General features: G+C 38.3%; 1 protein-coding gene across 1 annotated transcript in view; it reads right to left on the reverse strand.

The window, feature by feature from the left end:
- The window catches only part of LOC124073673 (potassium voltage-gated channel subfamily C member 1-like), a 61,305-nt gene that overhangs the window by 2,816 nt on the left and 41,282 nt on the right, over positions 1-17,207 (reverse strand). The gene's annotated exons all lie outside the window — the stretch shown is intronic.

Genomic DNA, 17,207 nt, shown 5'->3' on the forward strand with positions numbered 1-17,207 from the left:
CAACTTCAGTGTGACAACACGACTCCAAAAAGTGTGGAAAGTCACTGCACCCGGCTATTGTCCCTCTAGAGACAGCATTCAGTGCTATAACACTGTCATAACTGTTTCTTCCTTCTACCACTCTTTACACTAAGCTAGGCTAACCACATCCTGAGCAGATATGTACTCAACATGAGAATATAGATCTCAATCTCAAAAAGAAAGCAGAAAAACATTCTTTGTTCTGTTCATTTAAACCATAGTGACTAAATGAAAACAGCACAAAGAAATGAGAAGTGATCTCCGCCTTCCTCTTGCAGCTCAGCCTTTAGCTGAGGGTGTATGGAGAGCAGGTGAGGAGTGATGGTGTGGTAACAACCAGACCCTCTGCTTTCAGTGTCTAAAGATCAGTTGTGTGGCTAAAGATCAATTCACGATGAATGCTGAGCTAACGTTTATTTGTTTCATTTTGCTTTGGCTGGTTTTTGCTCTGCTGTGTTAGTCGAGTGATAGCTCAACCAATACTAACTCTGCTTTCTATCCCATTCCTTCTTTGACATCAAACAGTCCCCTTAGACAGTGATTCCCAACTTTTTCAGTCTGTGACCCCTAAAAACCAACACACCAGAGCTTCTCAAATCAGGACAGCTCCGCAAACTTTTTATCTCGATGAACGAATAGCAAATATTCACATAACTGTAGAGGAGGAGGAACTTTAATTGAGTGTGGTTAGAATTACCTGTATATCAGTGGACCACAGGGTTAATTCAGCTTAATTTATCCTGAAATTTACATTGCACTCTGTAACTATAAATATAGACTAAGTTTGCAACTGCTGATTAACTAATTACATCATAATGAAATACAATTAATAAAACAGAACTGGTTCTGTCTGCAGCTGATGTTCATAAAGGCCAAGTATGTTTGTGTAGGTATACATATGATGACTTTTTTGAATACACTTTAGGGGCTTACAAAGGTAAGATTTTCCAGAAAATTACAAACAAAACTAATTTTGTGTTTTATAAATTTATTTTACCCAATTCCGTATAATTTGGCACATCTTCCACTGCTTCGGGCTTATTCCTCTGGGGCTTCAGGTTAGGAACCACTGTCTTGCGACCCACATCCCACCCTGACAGAGACGTCCTTTTGCTTTTTCACACCTGTTCTTTGCTGTTCGCAGTATAAAAATACAGTAAATCCTGTGAATGTTGTAACAGAGCATGTTGGATCTGAAGTCTGAAGAGGAAGCAGGAGAAAGAGGAGGAGGCTTTTATAAGCTGCTTATGGAGGTGATGAGTTCCCGCTCTCCTGACACCTTGCACTGAAGGGACACGTTGAGAACAAACTATGTGTCTGTTGCAAGTTTGCACATGTGTGTGAGAGAACTGTTTCATCTCAGTGTAACAAGTAACTGAGCATCTACAGCCTACATGACGTTTTGCAAAGGTGCAGAGGTGCTACAGTTTTCCTTTTCAGAAATATGCTTTTGACTTGAAGTGTACAAAATTGCCTTTATTTTTTCGGTCTACTTGTAGGTATAACATACTATTTGTTCATATGCTGGAGGTTCTCAAGTGAAAATATGCATGCTGCAGTATTATGTTTGTGTGTGTGTGTGTGTGTGTGTGTGTGTGAATGTGTGCATTCTGAGGCTTAATATTAGAAAAGTCTCTTATTCATAGCTACTCTTAAGTATCACTTAAAGCATTGAAGTGCAAGTGCAGTCGAGATACAGGCAAGAAGTAGCACAGGGAAAGCTAGAGGTAAGCTAACTCAGCTATCATGTCAGTCTAAACTAACCTAGACTCTATCCCTGTTAGTAAGGCAGGTTTGTTAGTGTGTGTTTGGATACTTTAAAATACATTTGCTTAAGCATCTATCTCGGCTTAATCAGTAAGGTTTAGCTATTCTGTCATTTTAAAACTGAAGCCTAGAAGAATTCTAATTCATTGTTGTCTCTGTCAAGAAGAAAACATGAGTAATGGAAATGAAAGAGCAGTCAGGATGAATCATGAGACACTTTCATGTTGATGCTTTTGCTTGTTCCCCAGAAAAAAAAAACAATGTTATTGTTGCTGTTGTTGTTGGCATTTTGTTGTTTGTGTTTCCCTGCTGCCTATGCTACAAGATGGAGGGAATGGGGGAGTGGCATCGCCTCAGGCCAGGCGGCTCAAAGGGCTCAAAGGTGGAGTTGGTGATGGGGGTGAGGCGCAGTGGGGCACCCGTCATCCCGGAGATATTATTGAGGCTGCGCGACTTCTCATAACCCGTGGCTACATGAAGATGACAAGCACAGGTAAAAGGGCAGAGGTTAGCGCGGGGTAATGAAGGGTCATTATTAGCAAATGACACAGTCAGCATTAATGTTTTCATGATATGTCAAGAAGTTGAAATGTCAGGAATATGTGTTATTGGATATTGGAACATATATTCATTTATGTTATGTTGTGACAGCATTGCACATTAGAAATAGCAAATATAAACCATTTGTTACAGTTACAAGCATTTGAAAATGAAACAAAGTTGAGAAAAATAAAGATAATGACTCAAAATTAACAGCCCAAACCAAGTAAAATATTTTAGATCAAAGGAGGTAGTTAGAAAAAGACAGACAGATGGACGAAGGGACAAACAGATGGACAGACAGACAGAGACAGGACAAAACAGGAATATTGGTTACGAAAATCAGCTATCACAATATCCCTTAGACACCTAGGGGTGGCGCTCTGCAGCGCCAGCATGAACTATGTAAGGGAGGGAGGATGTACTAGTCCAGTGGACACACAGAAACCTCTTTCATCTAAACTCATCCCACAAGACTTTTGCACTTGTACATCCACTGGACTATCTGCTCTGAGATTCCCAAAAGCACATAAGTGATGGTACACTTTGTTCAGGAACGGCAAACACAACCAGTCTTGGTGGTTTAATGACTTTTGGGAAAGCCGGAGCAGCTGAGGTGGGCAAATCATCTGGAGCTGAGCACCGCTAGAAATACACACAATCCTACGTCTACATGTTAACACTCCGATCTTCAAAAAGAAACTTCACTTCATTGAGGACAATATAATCTCAGAGTCCAGGTTGTTTATCCGGTCTGCCAGTAAGAACTACAGGCTCCTGTTAACAAGGAACAGTCAGTTAGACAGAGAGACAGAGAGACAGACTTAAGACAAAACGTTTTAAAGTTTGATTTTCAATTTGAAAGTTTAAAAAAAGTTTAAAACATGCCCATGCTAACGCTAACACCAGCATGCTAACAGTGCCAACAGGCTGATGTTTAGCAGGTATAATATTTCCTAGCATATAAACTCAACATCTTAGCTTCGCGTGTTAGCATATTTGCATGTTATATCTGCATTTTAGCGCTAAACACACACACAGCTGAGGCTTTTTTTCTGTGGCCTTTTGATAGGCAAGTTGAAGCATAAGAATCAGGTTACCTTTCAACGTGATTAAACCTTAAATATGTTTTAACACCTGTCTGACATTTGATCACAACATTTGTTTCCCAGAATTATCTATATTTTTGTATTAAGACACAAATCCTTAAACAACCAAGGAAATAAAATCTCAATCTGAATGCTGTGCGTAAGGGCTCCCACAGAGTGCTGTGCTGTGATGGACTCAGAGAGTGAAGAACCAAATCAGTTTAGTTGGATTTTCTTTTTAATTATTATTTTTTTTTAATTATCATAAATCTAATTATGAGAGAATGAATGTTGAATGAATGTTGTCACTTCATCATTTTATCCTATTAGACATTCATGTGAAATTTTGCCATAAATAGTGCATGAATTCTTGAGTTATACTTAAAAATGTGTTTTATCAGATCAAAGTGACCCTTGACCGCCAAAATCTAATCAGATCATCCTTGAGTCCAAGTGGACATTTGTGCCAAATCTGAATAAATTACCTTGACGCGTTTCTGAGATATTGTGTACACGAGAATGGAACAAATGGATATACATACCTTAAATTAAAATGGGAAATTACTAAAAGGTATATTTGGTGAAGGGTTTCTCAAAGTCACAGTTTATTTATTTATTTATTTGCACTCAGCTTGATTAACCTACTTTAGCGTTCTCTTCAGAGAGTCATTCCACAGAACTGATGCAAAATCAGAGTTGGAAACATCTTGAAATAAATGTGTTTTTCGATACAAAGCAGAATGAAGGTTAATTGTATCCAATAACATCCAAGGTACACATTTCTAGCAATTGTACAGTTCATGCTCCCATTGCATTTTCAGAAAGTTCTGGAAGATGTTGCTCTCCCAAACTGTGCCACTTTGGAACAACAATACATCATCTAATAAGAAGGGTTATATTGACTCATTAAGATTATGACATTAAGACATATTTTGCAAACCACACCCACTTCCATATATCTAAAGACTCAAAGCTGGGGCACTGAATTTCATGAACTGACTGTTTGTCAGACCACCAAATCAAATTAGAAATAGGCCAGTCAGCCAGCACAGGTCTCTGGAGCAAATATCGTTAGGCACCACACAGTACTGAAGCTATGAAGAAGATCTGGGTAATTTTATCAGTGGTTGACAAGCTTTCATTAGAATCAACAGAGCCCCGCTTCCAATGCTGTATTCAAATTTCATTGTTCATGGTGTCTGTACTAGATGCACCAATGTAACGTGCTGACTGGAAGACGCTGTCTGCAATTGCAATCCAATAGCTAGCTCAGTGAGATCCGTGATGGGATTAATATATCTCAACATTTAACACAATATGGTTAACTCCTTGAAGTCCTCAGGGAAATAGAAATTTGCGCAACAATTCCACGACTACTGGACAGACTCCATCTGCTGAGGAAGACCATCTGATATGATCAAAAGAATGGTGTACTGTTGGTACATTAGTGATTGTTTTGCCAGTTACCAAAAAAGTAGCCTATGGGTGCCTTTGGCTCTGCTGGCACATGATCCTTGCCTTGCATGTTATAGCAATCCCTCTCCTATCCTTCATTACTATCCTGCATCAGCCTCCTTGACTTGGGGCAGATAGTGTTTGTCAGCATTGGTCAGCCTTTCTAATGTGCATAAAGAGATCTGATCGCATGAGGGCAATAATCAAGAATGTTTATTACATTTAAGAACTAAAATAATTGTGGTGGCCAGACATCACTAGCTAGGTGGAGATGTGTGGGGATGTGTGAGATGTGCAGATCTGAATCACATGAATTATTTTTTTTGTTTTGACAGATCAAGTAGGATTGGGCTAACACTTCAAGCCTAGCTAGTAGTGCTTGTGTCAAATCAGACGAAGAGCACGTCAAACAAACACATAGAGCTGTTACGGAGACCAAGAAAGGGATTTAACGGTAGCATGTGATGTAGTGTCTACAAGTCCAGTAAGGCCAACAGCCAATGCCCTCATACACAGCAAAAAATTAATACACATGCAGAATCATAAGAAATGACTGAGGGGTGATCCTGACACTTCAGGTACGCACACCCATATTTTGACATCTGACATATAAAAATATAAGTAGAATTTAGTGGTTGTGTTTGCAAATTTATATCTCACAGAAGAGTAGCCTGTTGGCCTTGGTGGAGGTATGTGGTATCTAAGTTATTATCGATGTTAGTTATTGTCAAGGTGAAAACAATAAAACATATTTTTTATAGTGAATTTAAAACTCTCCAATCCACCTTAAACTATAAAAATTACACTTACTAAATATATACACACCACCATCACATTTCATTTTGGGTTGCAGCCATCCTCCTGATGGCCATTTCCTGTTGTCTTTTAGACAGTAAGCACTAGCGAATTAGTGGCACAGTATCCAACCATGGTCTCAGTATATAGTGCTATAGTAGGATGATACAGTACACACAATCTTAAGTATGAAGTCTGTGGTGTTAGCTTTTGCTAAACTGGTTGAGGAGGAGCTCTCTGTGACATTCCCATTAAACCTCAGCAGGCAGTCATGGTGCTGGCTACCACAGTGACAGATCTGGGTCATCATGTTCTAAACACTAATGCACTGTGTATATAGTGTGTGCTTATGTGTATGCATGTGGGTTAAAATGTAGAAATACCTAAGTCTTGGACATTAGGCCTCATATTGAAAAATACTGAAAAAGTCTCATTGTGTGTTCACTGTGTGTAAGTAGTCAACATTCTGAAATGAATGGCCAATGTCATATCAGCTTCAGATATGCTTTGTGCATGTGTGTGTGTGTGTGTGCGTGTGTGTGGACCCGTATTCCTGTAGTTGAGGGGACAGAATCTGTTTACACAGTCATGTTGTGAGGACCTGCCTTACTTATGGGGACAAAATACAAGTGACCACAACATAAATCATTAAATATTAGGGTAAAGGCTTGCTTTAAGGTTAGGTGGAGGTTGCGGTTAGGTTAAGGTAAGGGTTAGGATTAGGTAAATAATGTTTATTGTTATGGTTAAGTGGTGGTTAAGCCTCCAGAAAATGAATGTAAGTCTATGTAAGGTCCCCAAAAGTGATGGAAATACAACTGTGTATGTGTGTGTAAAAGCACATGTTATGTTCTGTTTGGCTGTGTTGGCAATGTCAAGTCCTATAACCACAGGAATAAATCAGTAGCACTGCAGCTCTTAGCTGATTGGGACACACACGCACACACACACACACACACACACACACACTCTCACACAGAAGAAGGGCAGATTGATTGGGATCAATAAGCTACAGTTTCTTACATACAGCAGCTGTAATCCCTGATCAGGGCTACTATCACTGGAGATCTTGTGAATATGATTCTGATTGAGCACAGATCTGCCTGACTGGCATTTACTACTAACAAATAAAGACAAAATACATTATTGATCAGCACTTACATGTCAGTGATAAAGAGTCAAATCCAGCGGCTGCGCGTGTGGCTCTGTGCACAAAGTCAAGCTAAAAGGTGCATCTACAATAAGCTCCTGTTTGCAATTTGCTCTGCAGCAGCAGCAGCAGTATTAGGCAGCTTCAGCTATGATATGCCACTTCAATGTCATGTCATGCTTATGGCTTTTGAAGTTGCTTCATGTTGTATTAACCTGCTGCTTCAACCGATGAAATGTCTTCTATAAACTTCAGTGACTTCAGTGGCTTTAATCATTTACTGCACAAGGCGGTAAACGGAGAACTCTTACAGTATTGTAATTGCTTTTTCAGTATTGTGTGGGATCTCTTTAGATCTGGGCTTGTTGTGTGTTTCGTTAGTGGTACAATCAGTATCCGCTAGATACTGTTTTTTAATAATAACCTGACCTAATGAGAGCCTCAGCTCAATCCAAAACATGCTTTAATACATTGGCTTTAACCCAGGCTCATCTCCAACTTTACGCATTATATTTATGCAATAGTCTTTACTGAGCGTTACTAAACAGTGCGCTCTAAGGTTCTGATCTTGCTGTTGGGAGCAGCTAAAGATCTGCCTTGTTCCTCATTCTTTCGTGGGAAGGTCTAAGCTAAATAAACACATTCTTCCAAACAGTTCTTCAGTTTTGAATAGGTTGTCATGTATTAGCCTGCCAGCTTGAACTTGTGATCTTTCCAAGTAATCGAAACCCGCCTGACCTGTGGGTTGTGAGTCTACCGGTGCTTCTTTAATTGACGTGTTTCTGAAGTGTGTTTTAATGAAGAGCACAAAGGTTTGTTAGACTCTGTGATCAGTACTTTGGCGATCAGTCTGACATGTTTAGAGCTTCAGTGTCTTACTCATAACAGCTAATAGAGGTGCAGACTGGTGGCTTTGGATGGAAAAAACAAAATGCTTCTAATTTGGTTATATTTTATTAACTTATTTATTTATGATCCTGTGTGATCAATAAGCAACATGATAAATCCTGCACTGACAGGGTTCTTTTGAGAGAAGCTTTGGACACTACAGTCATCTCTGATATGAAAACATCAGTGTCTGGAAAACTTTCAGAATTTTAATGTTTTGATGTTTAAAAGCAGAATGAATTTGTCGCTGCTTTTAACATGTAGGAATTTCATGCCTGGTGGCACGGTGGTGCAGTGGTTAACACTGTTGCCTCACAGCAAGAAGGTTCCAGGTTCAAATCCTGGACTGGGCCCTTCTGTGTGGAGTTTACATGCATATTCTGGCTTTCTCCCACAATCCCAAAAACATATTAATTCACTGCTCTACATTTGCTCTTATGTGTGGTTGTCTGTCTTTGGGTGTCAGCCCTGTGACTGACTGGCAACTGTACCCCGCCTCTCGCCCGTAGTCAGCTGGGATAGGCTCCAGCCCCCTGTGACCATGAGGGATAAGCGTTGGATGAAATATCATGCTAATGTTAAACGGTAACATTTTAATGGTAATGTTACTTGCATGACAAGGGCTTCCATGCTTTTAACCAGTGCTGTCCACTAATGTTTTAAAACACAGTTCATTTCCCATAGTGGTGTACATTCAAGGGTGCAAATTCATATTCAGCATGACTCAAAAATTAAAAATTCTTCTTAGAAGGATTTAAAGAATGTCTGTCTTCCTCCTGTTGTGCAGTCAAGCTTTATGTCTGTCCTTGACTCTGGATATATTCTGTATTAACCCTGTGTATCACAGTGCATTACATTTCACAAATCACATGTTTTGTACGATTCACTGCTCTCTGTATCACTCGGTTAGATGGACATCTTTAGGTTGAAGAAGAAAAAGTGATATAGCCCTCAATGAGACTACATGATTAAATAAAAAATGATAAATATATATATAAAAACATTTTGCTAACTTAGCTAGTCTCATTCATATTACACATACACAAATCTATGAATACACATCTTTAACATATCTAAAGTGTATAACTTTAGTCTTTCACATCACAAACTGCTTATATAAAGAAACAGGTCAGTAAATGAATGCCAAAAGAACTCTTTCTGGACTTTGTTTCAGTGTTGTTGGTCATTGAAGGTTACATTTCCATAATGTTGCTTTCTGTACTTTCCAAACTTGCAACAACTAAACATTTTCAAAGTCAGAATAAGAGCAGAAGAAGTGGATGTAAAGAGAAGTCTGATATACCTGTGACACACACTGATGAAATTCTTGTCCAAATTCAGTTGGGATATGAAGTCAGAGTCATTTTTGCCCCACTGGACCGATTTTTAAACCCCAGATTCTCAGCTATTAAATTACAGTGATTACCACTGAGCATTTGAGCAAGTGTCACCATGCAGCTGGAAAACCATCATTGTCTTTGTTAAATGAAACTTTGTAGTATGTTTCACATGCCTGAGGTCAGTGCTGCAGGTATTTTGCCCCTGATGGCTGATGGGAATCACCTTTTGTGACAATGCTGATTGGGTGTGACCAGATGTGTAATGCTTGATCCACTAAAAGCAGTAATATGCCGATTTGCTCTTTGTAAAATAGGTGTGTCCACTTCAGTGCATATTTTATCTAATTTGGGCTACCAGTTATAGCAGCGGTGAATGCTCTGTTATTTCTCATTACGAAAATAACTGCAGTGCTAAATATGCATGTACATATGTGTACTTGTATTCAAATCTGCCTGTCAGAAGAGTAGACACAGGTTAATCGCATGTAGACTTGGGCATCATTTTCCAATGAAACAAGATGTTTTTTCCATACTGTACAGTATATTTTCTCCTATACTGGTTTCTGTTAGTGACAACACATATGCCCACTCCTGTGTAAGTTATACACCAAGGGGTATATTATGCTTAATGCCACAGTTAGATTCCGTCTTAATAAATAAAATGTAGCAGACTATACCCTTTATATAATGTGCGTACAATGTGCATTGGAGTGGACCAATGAAGAAGAAAGATAAATGAGGAAAAATATGAAAATATGAAATAAAAATATGCTTATCTGGTTTTCTAAGACTAACACTTTCCTGAGCTTTAACACAAATTACATGACTCAAAAATACAAAAATAACCTATTAAAAAAGGTTATTGACATGATTTTACAGTTGTTTGAAATTTAAAACTCACATTAAAAATTGTACTTTGTGAGTTAATAATTCATGCATGAATAAACTAAAAGAGCTTAGTCAACCAGTGAGATTATTTCTGGCTCCAGAACACTTCCGTGTTTTCGAAAATCAAACTCATTTCTGATTGAGTCACTTCATAGCCAAAGCGAGAAGCTAAGCAAGCGCTCATGGCGTGCTGGGTGAACGTTAGCTGTGCTGTGACGGTGACTTGTCGTACATACCTCCACTCAGTCAGACTTTAGTAACACAACGCAGGGGGAGAGATTGAGGAGGATAGCCTGAGGATGGGATGGACACACCACTGTTAGAATGGGATGGGGAAATATGAAGGAAGGGGAAAGGGAAAGAAGGGAGGGAGGGAGAATGGATGATGGGAAAAGGTAGAGGAGGAAGTAAAAGGAAGGAGGAAGTAGAAGCACAGGTGATAGTGAATTGGATGGAGTGTAATGGTTTGTTCACACCAGAAGTGACTTGGCAAGGAGATTGTTTTTTGACTCTGCACAGGAGGTAAGTAAATTACTGTACAACACTCGAAAATTACTAAAGCAAATTTGTGAATGGACATTTTAGGTAAAAAGACTGAAATGATTCAGTTGTTTGTTATGTTGTGTCAATACTGCGTCATAAATACCACAGAGTGTGGTCTTGTGTTAGACTTACAAATCTCATGAAAATGATATGTCGATACTTTCTTGCTGAATTGTGATAACTTTGGTGGACTTTTTATCTAATACCATCATCAGGTCAAAAAAAAACGTCATCAGTCCGAACTACCTGCCAAATACCCTCCCATCAACCTCCACTGTACTACTGCGTTCAGTGCTAATAAGCAAATTGAAGTATGTCAAAATGTTAGAAAAATTGAAACCACTGTAAAAAAAAAAAAAAAAGAAAAAAGAAAAAAAAATGTCCTAAACTTTAATGTTTTCATTGTGAGAATGTTAGCATGCATGATAGCATTTCCCTCTAAGCCTGAGAAGGGTCCAGCTGTGGCCTTGCAGAACCTACAAACCACGCCCCCTACAGACCATACCCATTATAATAAAACATTAGTGTGGAAGGACATAACACAGCTGCAGGATCCAAACCATGTCCACTAAATGAAAAATGTTTTTAAAGCTAGTAATTTTTGCAAGTATAAGACAAAGAAATCACAATTCTATGACTTCAGAGAACACAATGTGGTCTAATAATTAATTACAACAATATAATATAGAGCAATGCAGCTTTTTAACTTCTAACATCCTATATAATAAATTAATGCATTTTGCACACCTTAAAGCAGTTTGCACCGTATGCATGTTCAGAAGAGCAACATTTTTCTTCTTTTAACGGCGAAAAGTATAGAATATCAACAGACTTATTCTTTAAATTTGATACTTTTAGACAATATCTGATAGAATTTATAGTATAAACCATATCCGGTCTGGGTTTTATCAGTTATCTGTGGTCATAGGATTTCGGGAGGGAAAGGAAGAATATTGAGAAACATCAAGTGTGAGGACAGGATGGTGGAACGAGCAGTGCAAGGAATGACTTAACAATGGGGAGGGTGGGTTAAGAAAGGGGGAGGGGAAAGCTTGGGGTGAGGAAATGTACACAGAAATGATCAACCAGGGCAAATACTATTTCAACAACAATCTTCATGCAAAAAACATATCAACATGTGTTTCTGTGTACAGCAAAATAAGCAATACTTTTGGTATTTGGAAATAATTGCAAAAGCTTTTTTACTTATTGAACCAAAAATGGTCACATGTACATATAACTTATTTATCTGAAAGCACATGTGGATTTGAGATTGTCAAGAAATAATATTTGCATCAAATACAGACATGAAAATGCAATATGACATTACCAACACTGAACCACAGGTTAAAAAGTACATACATACATACATACTGTACATATGACATGTATATATGTGATATGTGACATAGCTCATTCACAACTCAGATAAGAAAAAGAAGAAAGAGACAAAGAGGAAAGACACACACATTGGAGCAGAACAGAGGAAAGAATATACTGTATATATAACCATGACAAACACTATAGATATGCACATGCAGAACATTTAGAAGATGAAGCATGCTGTAGAACCTGAACAAATAATACTGTATATACTTATATACATGATCTAGTGATGAAGATAATGTTTATCCACACAAACAAAAGAGTAAATCGATCTTTCAGTCAGTATTTCACAGATAATAAAGATAAGATAAAGATTATCAAAGATAATAGTCAGATGTGAACTTTAACTTCTACTTTAGCTTCAGTCTTTTATGTAAATGCCCAAATAGTGCATAATGATAATAGAAAGTTAGAGAGTTAAAGTTAGAGAGTTATTATCTGTGGCAATGAACATTAAAAATATTGTTACTGCTACTACACAACATTCCCATCCACAAAAAAACGAATATGCAGAATTCTAAATGTTGAGCAGTTATATCTCAATTAACTACACATCAACGAAGTGGTCACTTTTGGCTGCCAGATCATGTTTATCAATTTCATGTGTTTACTGGAAACCTCTGCTGTGTTTGGTAAGACTTGCAATTGTTTCAATATTTGCTTGCTTTCTTATTTGTTTTCTGTTTGCAGTGACTGTGCTGTCAAAGTGATGAATGTGTGTGTGTGTGTGTGTGTTTTTCTCTCAAGTTTTACGTGTTTACTGATTTACTGCTGCATTTATGGGTCCAATGCTCAACTTGTTTGGAACAACCTACATTATATATTATATTACCTTATAAAATAAGATCAGAGTAAGCCAAGAATACAATAATAATGCAGACTGATTTTAGGTGATCATTACATAGTTTTTGAGTAACAGTAACTGTGTAGCCACAGTAAATTACAGGTAAAATAATTCTAGGGTTACCTCTTTTATATTCACAGTTTCTGCTCTATAGACATAATCCACAATTTCCTTGGTCAACATGATTTCCCTGCTGACACCATTGTGGCTCAACTGTTGTTGTAACACTGAGGAAATAAAATAATGCGAGTGCAATCCAATAGGCCTCAGGGAATTCTGACCACCCATAACGATATAATGATTACGTACTAGCTTAAAGGCTATTGATCATTTGTTGGACAAGGGGAAAATGAAAGAAGAACAGACTGTGTGAGAATCAGAAATAAATGAAATGAAATCAGATGAAAAGAGAGTATATATTAGTGGTTTTAAATTGCATTTGAGTGATAAAACTCAAGGGGGAAGGGAGTGAAATAGGCCCCTCCGCTACTATGACGTAACATATCATCTTACATCAATGAGCCTCTAAGTAAGACTCTGTAACTCTCAGTAAGAGTCAGCTGAGGCCTATGGTGTCTGTCAATGAAGAGAATCAATACTATTTCTACTGAGAACAAGGAGGAGAAGAAAAAGACAAAGAGAAAGAGAATTATGGGAAGAAGAATGAAGGGGAGACATGACAGCAGTCAGAGAGAGCATGAAATACAAACTGAGGGAGTGATTAAAGCAAAATTTCATTCCTTTATTCGACCTCCACCCACTCCTTGATTAAGTCTCCCAACAAAAGGGGAGACAGACATTTGCAGTATCATTATGCAGAGTGTGTCTGCTGCCTTTGAAACTCATGCAGTCAAGAGGAGGCCGTAATTTGCAGTCTTGGCCTTGGGAGGCACTAGAGGCACTGCACCAACATTCACTCTAAAACTACCTCTCTGCAGGTTTTTTTTTTCTTTCTGAAGGAGAGCAGGAAGTGTTCTTCTCTTTGCATTCTTGCAGGAAGGGCATTCTCCCTCCTCACTACAAGCTGCAGAGTCACAAAAAGACAGTTGTGTGTGTCTGCAGACAGGTTTGTAGATATAATTTACAGCCAGACAAATGTTTGATTGACAACCTTCAGATTCATTTTTTGGCACCCAATAGCCATACTTTTAAAATTCACTCTTTCTAAAGTAAGGGGAAATCAGTTCACGTGTATGGTTAGGCAACTAAAGGCGATGGTTCTGCTCAAGGTTTCTACCTGTTAAAAGGAAGTTTTTCCTCGCCACTGTCGCTATACGCTTACTCAGTGTGGGGTTTTGCCCTGGGACCTGTTTTTCTCTGATTCTCTTCTTTTTAGTTGCTTTTTTGTTGTTGTTGTTGTTGTTTACACACCTGTAAAGTGTCATGAGATAACTGTGTTATGAACTGGCCCTTTAAATAAAATTGAATTGAATTGAATTAAAGGCCTTGGCTAAAGTTTGAAAATTGTGATTATGGTTAACAAAAAGCCCATGTTTATAAGCCTATGAGGGAATTCAAACTCCTAGCTTCCGATGATAGTCAGAGGAGACTACTGAACATCATCAATCCAAAACATCCATTTTAACCTTCACTGAAATTGCATTTCTGTATCACTGTCCCACGTTAAGTGACCAGGTTACACCCTGACCCTGCCTCGCAGTTATCCATGTTGCATGTTAATTTTTTTTTCCCTGGGATTGTTCGTCTTAGTTGCCCTACTGTGGCGCCATTGGTTAGAACTACTGTTTTGTTATTTGCTAGCACTTGTTGCCTTGACTCGATGCTAGCTCTGACTGCCTTACTGTGAGCAGGTAGTCACGAATGTATAGCAGTTGAGGGTCCCACCAAAAGCTGGTGATTATTTATAATTATTTGTGTGAGTTGACTTACTATTTCATGGTTTCAGGCAGTTTGGTTGGGTTTAGGCAACAAAAGTCTTAGATTATACTTATGGCAAATAGTTTGTGAATGGCAGAATTTGTGTTCCTGTAGGGAAAACTGTAATAAGTTGATAAGTGATTTTGTGTTTTGCGCATTTCCATAATTATTCACCATGATTTAACCATCAAGACAAAAATGAAAAGAAGTCAGATGTTTTTGTGTGTAGGGATCGACTGTAACAGATCTTGACGCGCATCTCAAGAAATCTGTGCAGGGGAAACTGGCCCCATGAGGAACATGATTGCATTGATATATTTGTTCAAACACTTTAATTGACATATGTCTGTGCTTTCTTGAGAAACAATCTTTTGCAGTGATGTGAATAATGATGTTGTAATGATGTGGTGTTGGATATTTGGACATACATTGTCTGCCTTTGATAGTAGAGCCAGGTGTTTAAATGGTGAAATGGTGTCACACAGCAACAGTTTTTTTTTTTTTTTTTGATTTGATGAAGCTTTATAAAGTAAATGTTGATTATGCAGTGCAATAGCTAGAGAATAATGACACACTGTCTGACACTCACCATGAAATCTTCTGGGAAAATGAAAGCTGCTTGGTGGAAGCTGGCAGCATGGCACGATTTCTATCTGCTTTTATGTCTCCATTATAGAATAAAAGAATGAATAAACTCATGTTTTTGGTAGTTGGCACTTCTTACTCTGAGGAAAACATGAAGTGATTCAGTAATCTTTGTGTGCCACCACTTTGATCAAGTAGTTTTAATTGCTTAAACCTGACCAAACCATTATGGGCACTGGACGAGAAAATGTTGCAATACAATGTTTTGTGAAGACAACAATAATCCTCCTTACTTATTACACATATAATGTGTAATAAATAATGTGTAAATATGGTTTGCGGGCAATTTTTCTCACTCAAACTTATGCTAAAGTTTATATTCTTCATTTAAATTCAATCTAGACAATTACAAGATTACCGGTTTATTGTTTGTGTAACTAATTTACTAAAGAAGTTCTTCTTTATCACCTACAGTTCATATCCATGAGCTTGGTTTTCAAATTATGAATAATCATATCTGACTCCTTAGACCCATAAAAGTGTTGTTTGGCACTTTCCTTTCCTTTTTTTTTTTTTTAAACTGGCATCAAGTCTCACCATTTGTTTCCTTTGGCTTTACTGGCTGGTTAGTCAGTTGCAGCCTACTGTATCAATATGAATCAATAATGCACCTAGTCTTGACCCAAAATGCTTTGCTGCACCAAGTCCCAGAATTCCCCTGTCCACTGTTTCTGAAGCAACAGCAGGGAGATAATGAGAAAGGGAAAAAGGTAAAAGAAGGAAAGAGAGAGACAGAGAGAGGAGGGATGGTGGGGTAATGATGAAACAATGAGAAAGTAGAGAGAGAATGATTAGGACTGATAAAATAAATATGACAGAATATAATAGAAACATAATAGATCGAAATATAATGATTTCACTGAGGTGAAAAAAAAACTTGAAATATGTCAGCATACTTCTGATGGATAGATAGATAGATAGATAGATAGATAGATAGATAGATAGATAGATAGATAGATAGATAGATAGATAGATAGATAGATCCTCCCAGTTGTTTGACCTCCTGTGACTTGTGGACCATCGAAAGGTGAGAGCAGCACATTAACGTAAAACCATGTCCAAGCTCGAAACCACAGGAGTCCCTCTGGCAGGGGCGAAGCTTTAGTTTTTGTTGAAGAATTTTGCACGAATAGAGACTTTTCTTACAGTCACATTTTTATTGCCTTATCTCAGTCTTTCCAGAAGTAGTTGCTTACGCCCCTGCCCTATTTCTTGTACAGACAAAGGAACGAGAGCCAGGAAGAAAAAGCAGCAGAAGAAGAAGAGGAGCGAAAATGTTGCACTACAGGAAAAGGAGCACAACAGTGCTATGCTGCCCTTTTCAGAATGACTCCGAAATGCTTGAGTCTTTCGTTCTTTCCACCCATCGCGAACACAGCTCTGATCACATCGGATTACAGTGACAGCAGTGACATAAAGATCTGTCATTAATCCCATCCACGTACAGGACAATGTGTGATAACGCCAGCGAGAGGGAGGAAGGAAGGAAAGAGGAGTGTTGCAGAGGGATTGGAAGAGAGCCCTGGTGGCACTTTTAAAGCAAAAGCCTGGCGACCATTTTGAAATGTGTGTAACTGCGGACACACAGGTGTGTGAGGTGTGCTTGATTTATCTTTGTAAATGCGAGAATACTTATTGAGAAAAAGATAAATAAAGCAAACGTTTTGAATAGTTTTTTCCAGTGGTTTTAGCTTTTCAAGTGCAGAGAGAGGAAAGCTAAGAGGCCATCACAGCACAGCAGGTAGTGCCACCATTGCGCTAGTCACCACAGCCCTTCGAAGTTATTCTAATACTTACCTGAAAACGTGTGTGTCTTTTTGGGATTAAAATTTTGTCTGTCTTTCTTTCCCCCTGCCTGCACATATCTGCCAGTCTGTTGAAGAACCTTCTATATTGTGTGTTTTTGTATTTGTTAAATTGTATAAAAAAAAAAAAACGTAGCTAACGCAGACCTTCGAAGCACTACGGCGGTCAGTGTT

The sequence above is a fragment of the Scatophagus argus genome, chromosome 16 (genome assembly GCF_020382885.2).
Source record: "Scatophagus argus isolate fScaArg1 chromosome 16, fScaArg1.pri, whole genome shotgun sequence".
In the NCBI taxonomy this organism is placed as follows: Eukaryota; Metazoa; Chordata; class Actinopteri; family Scatophagidae; genus Scatophagus; species Scatophagus argus.